Genomic DNA, 6,294 nt, shown 5'->3' on the forward strand with positions numbered 1-6,294 from the left:
GGGGGAGATGCCCTCAAATTAGGGGGAAGATATCCTCGAATTAGTGGGAGATGTCCTTGAGTTAGGGGGAGATGTCCTCGAATTAGGGGGAGATGCCCTCAAATTAGGGGGAAGATATCCTCGAATTAGTGGGAGATATCCTCGAATTAGTGGGAGATGTCCTCGAATTAGGAGATATGTCCTCGAAATAGGGGATATGTCCTCGAATTAGGGGGAGATGTCCTCAAATTAGGGGGAAGATATCCTCGAATTAGTGGGAGATGTCCTTGAGTTAGGGGGAGATGTCCTCGAATTAGGGGGAGATGCCCTCGAATTAGGGGGAAGATATCCTCGAATTAGTGGGAGATGTCCTTGAGTTAGGGGGAGATGTCCTCGAATTAGGGGGAGATGCCCTCAAATTAGGGGGAAGATATCCTCGAATTAGTGGGAGATATCCTCGAATTAGTGGGAGATGTCCTCGAATTAGGAGATATGTCCTCGAAATAGGGGATATGTCCTCGAATTAGGGGGAGATGTCCTCAAATTAGGGGGAAGATATCCTCGAATTAGTGGGAGATGTCCTTGAGTTAGGGGGAGATGTCCTCGAATTAGGGGGAGATGCCCTCAAATTAGGGGGAAGATATCCTCGAATTAGTGGGAGATGTCCTTGAGTTAGGGGGAGATGTCCTCGAATTAGGGGGAGATGCCCTCAAATTAGGGGGAAGATATCCTCGAATTAGTGGGAGATATCCTCGAATTAGTGGGAGATGTCCTCGAATTAGGAGATATGTCCTCGAAATAGGGGATATGTCCTCGAATTAGGGGGAGATGTCCTCAAATTAGGGGGAAGATATCCTCGAATTAGTGGGAGATATCCTCGAATTAGTGGGAGATGTCCTCGAATTAGGAGATATGTCCTCGAAATAGGGGATATGTCCTCGAATTAGGGGGAGATGCCCTCAAATTAGGGGGAAGATATCCTCGAATTAGTGGGAGATATCCTCGAATTAGTGGGAGATGTCCTCGAATTAGGAGATATGTCCTCGAAATAGGGGATATGTCCTCGAATTAGGGGGAGATGTCCTCAAATTAGGGGGAAGATATCCTCGAATTAGTGGGAGATGTCCTTGAGTTAGGGGGAGATGTCCTCGAATTAGGGGGAGATGCCCTCAAATTAGGGGGAAGATATCCTCGAATTAGTGGGAGATGTCCTTGAGTTAGGGGGAGATGTCCTCGAATTAGGGGGAGATGCCCTCAAATTAGGGGGAAGATATCCTCGAATTAGTGGGAGATATCCTCGAATTAGTGGGAGATGTCCTCGAATTAGGAGATATGTCCTCGAAATAGGGGATATGTCCTCGAATTAGGGGGAGATGTCCTCAAATTAGGGGGAAGATATCCTCGAATTAGTGGGAGATGTCCTTGAGTTAGGGGGAGATGTCCTCGAATTAGGGGGAGATGCCCTCAAATTAGGGGGAAGATATCCTCGAATTAGTGGGAGATGTCCTTGAGTTAGGGGGAGATGTCCTCGAATTAGGGGGAGATGCCCTCAAATTAGGGGGAAGATATCCTCGAATTAGTGGGAGATATCCTCGAATTAGTGGGAGATGTCCTCGAATTAGGAGATATGTCCTCGAAATAGGGGATATGTCCTCGAATTAGGGGGAGATGTCCTCAAATTAGGGGGAAGATATCCTCGAATTAGTGGGAGATGTCCTTGAGTTAGGGGGAGATGTCCTCGAATTAGGGGGAGATGCCCTCAAATTAGGGGGAAGATATCCTCGAATTAGTGGGAGATGTCCTTGAGTTAGGGGGAGATGTCCTCGAATTAGGGGGAGATGCCCTCAAATTAGGGGGAAGATATCCTCGAATTAGTGGGAGATATCCTCGAATTAGTGGGAGATGTCCTCGAATTAGGAGATATGTCCTCGAAATAGGGGATATGTCCTCGAATTAGGGGGAGATGTCCTCAAATTAGGGGGAAGATATCCTCGAATTAGTGGGAGATGTCCTTGAGTTAGGGGGAGATGTCCTCGAATTAGGGGGAGATGCCCTCAAATTAGGGGGAAGATATCCTCGAATTAGTGGGAGATGTCCTTGAGTTAGGGGGAGATGTCCTCGAATTAGGGGGAGATGCCCTCAAATTAGGGGGAAGATATCCTCGAATTAGTGGGAGATATCCTCGAATTAGTGGGAGATGTCCTCGAATTAGGAGATATGTCCTCGAAATAGGGGATATGTCCTCGAATTAGGGGGAGATGTCCTCAACTTAGGGGGAGATGCCCTCAAATTAGGGGGAAGATATCCTCGAATTAGTGGGAGATGTCCTTGAGTTAGGGGGAAAATGTCCTCTAGTTAGGGGGAAATGTCCCCTAGTTAGGGGGAGATGTCCTCGAATTAGGGGGAGATGTCCTCGAATTAGGGGGATATGTCCTCGAATTAGGGGGAGATGTCCTCGAATTAGGGGGATATGTCCTCGAATTAGGGGGAGATGTCCTCGAATTAGGGGGATATGTCCTCGAATTAGGGGGAGATGTCCTCGAATTAGGGGGAGATATCCTCGAATTAGGGGGAGATGTCCTCGAATTAGGGGGAGATGTCCTAGAATTAGGGGGAGATGCCCTCAAATTAGGGGGAGATGCCCTCGAATTAAGGGGGAGATGTCCTCGAATTAGGGGGAGATGTCCTCGAATTAGGGGGAGATGCCCTCGAATTAGGGGGAGATGCCCTCGAATTAGGGGGAGATATCCTCGAATTAGTGGGAGATGTCCTCGAATTAGTGGGAGATGTCCTCGAATTAGGAGATATGTCCTCGAAATAGGGGATATGTCCTCGAATTAGGGGGAGATGTCCTTGAGTTAGGGGGAGATGTCCTCGAATTAGGGGGAGATGCCCTCAAATTAGGGGGAAGATATCCTCGAATTAGTGGGAGATATCCTCGAATTAGTGGGAGATGTCCTCGAATTAGGAGATATGTCCTCGAAATAGGGGATATGTCCTCGAATTAGGGGGAGATGTCCTCAACTTAGGGGGAGATGCCCTCAAATTAGGGGGAAGATATCCTCGAATTAGTGGGAGATGTCCTTGAGTTAGGGGGAAAATGTCCTCTAGTTAGGGGGAGATGCCCTCGAATTAGGGGGAGATGCCCTCGAATTAGGGGGAGATGCCCTCGAATTAGGGGGAGATGTCCTCGAATTAGGGGGAGATGTCCTCGAATTAGGGGGATATGTCCTCGAATTAGGGGGAGATGTCCTCAAATTAGGGGGAGATATCCTCGAATTAGGGGGAGATGTCCTCGAATTAGGGGGAGATGTCCTCGAATTAGGGGGAGATGTCCTCGAATTAGGGGGAGATGCCCTCGAATTAGGGGGAGATGCCCTCGAATTAGGGGGAGATGTCCTCGAATTAGGGGGAGATGTCCTCGAATTAGGGGGAGATGTCCTCGAATTAGGGGGAAGATATCCTCGAATTAGTGGGAGATGTCCTTGAGTTAGGGGGAAAATGTCCTCTAGTTAGGGGAAAATGTCCCCTAGTTAGGGGGAGATGTCCTCGAATTAGGGGGATATGTCCTCGAATTAGGGGGATATGTCCTCGAATTAGGGGGAGATGTCCTCGAATTAGGGGGAGATGCCCTCAAATTAGGGGGAGATGTCCTCGAATTAGGGGGAGATGTCCTCGAATTAGGGGGAGATGTCCTCGAATTAGGGGGATATGTCCTCGAATTAGGGGGAGATGTCCTCGAATTAGGGGGAGATGCCCTCAAATTAGGGGGAAGATATCCTCGAATTAGTGGGAGATGTCCTTGAGTTAGGGGGAGATGTCCTCGAATTAGGGGGAGATGCCCTCAAATTAGGGGGAAGATATCCTCGAATTAGTGGGAGATATCCTCGAATTAGTGGGAGATGTCCTCGAATTAGGAGATATGTCCTCGAATTAGGGGATATGTCCTCGAATTAGGGGGAGATGTCCTCAACTTAGGGGGAGATGCCCTCAAATTAGGGGGAAGATATCCTCGAATTAGTGGGAGATGTCCTTGAGTTAGGGGGAAAATGTCCTCTAGTTAGGGGGAAATGTCCCCTAGTTAGGGGGAGATGTCCTCGCGTTAGGGGGTAATGTCCTCGAATTAGGGGGAGATGTCCTCGCATTAGGGGGAGATGTCCTCGAATTAGGGGGAGATGTCCTCGAATTAGGGGGAGATGTCCTTGAGTTAGGGGGAAAATGTCCTCTAGTTAGGGGGAGATGTCCTCGCGTTAGGGGGAGATGTCCTCGAATTAGGGGGAAGATATCCTCGAATTAGGGGGAGATGTCCTCGAATTAGGGGGAGATGTCCTTGAGTTAGGGGGAAAATGTCCCCTAGTTAGGGGGAGATGTCCTCGCGTTAGGGGGTAATGTCCTCAAGGTGGGAGGAAAATGTACCCTGGGTGGGGGGGGGGGGGGCAATGTACCCTGCATGGGGGAAATGTCCCTAGGTAAAGGGGAAAGTGTACCCACATGGGGGAAAGTAGTAGGGGAACCTATCCCTAAGGATGGGGAGGGATGTAACCCTCTGGGTGGGGGGAAGTCCTCTCAAATGTTATAAGATAAAAAAGAAGATTCAAGACAGAAAGCAGAGATAAAAAGAAACCTTTATTTTTCCCCAGAGTCACTCACAAAGGGGAGTTTTAAAAAGGGTTCCTTTTAGGTAGAGAGATGCGTAACTTTTCTTCTTTTGAGTGAAGTGTTGTTTTGAAGGAAGGGCGTTGGATGTTGTGTGAGGTTGTTTGACAATATACACATCCGTCTTTGAAAACATTGAAGGACAGATTTTATATGGAAATTAATTTTCATGGATGCTAAGACTCTGTCCATTCTATGATATCAGAGGATTAAAGATCACTGTTGAGTTAATTTGAGGGACACTCAGTAGAGAGCATGCCTTCGCCATGCCAAGAAGTCATATTTTGCTTTTAATTCCACTGCGTATTTGGACTTACTATACCAAGCTTTGCTCAGTGGCAGTATCGTAACCAAGGAGGGCTAACCGAGGTGCGATTATTGCTAGTTGAAAACTTGTACTTCATTATATTTCTTTTTACAAAATCTAATGGATTTGTCATTGAGTCATATCCCTCATGTCCACAAAATTTCTTTGAAATTTGTTCTTAAGTTTTTTGCATAATGTTGTTCGCATATAAAAAATTTTTGTTCTTAAGTTTTTTGCATAATGTTGTTCGCATATAAAAAATAAACTAACAAAATATTTGTAATATACTTAAAATTGAGATTATTTTGAAAGTACTGCTGCGTACTTGTATTTTGATATACTTTATCCAACATGACTACCAAATTTTTGTTAAAATCAATGCAGTAGCTTTTGTATAAAGTTGCTCATAAACAAACAAACAACGAAAGGGGTGAATACATACCTTTCGCAAAATCTTTCATTTTGGCAAAGGTAATTAAGATGATATTGCTAAGTCGTGGATTGTATCCTAGCCCTGTATCAAAATAATATTTTCTCCTGTGGGTGGTGTGGCGCTGGGGGTTGACTAGGGCCTTTGTATCGGCCCATCCCTTTGACGAAGGAATTAACTAAATGGAAGACAACCTGTGAATAGTGGATTTCACGCGCCTTTGCTTTATACACGACACCCAAAAGGTGCTCGCGCGAGGGTTGTAACCTCAGCATTCCATGCTTTTATCTTTCTCTGGTATAATTGGAAGGTTTTATCAGAAAAGATATACAAGAAGGACTCTTTTCACCGGGCGCCACAGGTCGACCCAGAAATAATGTTTTCTGCAAATTCTCATAAACTGGATATAACAGATATGAATGATTTTAAGTTGCTGTTTCTATCACCTGTAATTTCCACACAAACTTGGGAACATTCTCTTGAGCTGCATTAGAGAAATATTACTTTGCCACTGAGATGAGAACAATACAAATTCCAAGATGTTCCTTGAGGGAAATTTTCAACAAAAATTTAGGAAATCATAACCAAAATGAAGTCACAACTGTCCTCCAAGTGACATTTCAGAAATCACTAAGATAGTTGGCTGAATCGTTACACAAAATTACAGGACATTTCCTTATGCAATTCATTTTCAATGGATGGAAATTTATACAACAAACCCTTGGGTTACGAGAGGTTAGTTTATCAAGGATGAACCTGCAGTGTTAGAAAACTATGAAAAACGAACAGTCTCACAATTCTCCTAAGCAATTTGCATTTCATCTAAAATGCAAATTCAAAACCTATTATGAGGATAAGTTCTTGGTGAAACTGTTAAGAGTCAAAACTTGAAACAAAGTTTGTCCAGGCCAGTGAGGAGGAG

The 6,294-nt window shown here is 45.3% G+C and overlaps 1 pseudogene; it reads left to right on the plus strand.

Moving 5' to 3' along the window:
• Nucleotides 1-4,959: 4,959 nt before the first annotated feature.
• On the plus strand, nucleotides 4,960-5,091 carry LOC137637542 (U4 spliceosomal RNA; annotated as a pseudogene).
• Nucleotides 5,092-6,294: the final 1,203 nt, after the last annotated feature.

Source organism: Palaemon carinicauda, unplaced genomic scaffold, assembly GCF_036898095.1.
Source record: "Palaemon carinicauda isolate YSFRI2023 unplaced genomic scaffold, ASM3689809v2 scaffold82, whole genome shotgun sequence".
Lineage (NCBI taxonomy): Eukaryota > Metazoa > Arthropoda > Malacostraca > Decapoda > Palaemonidae > Palaemon > Palaemon carinicauda.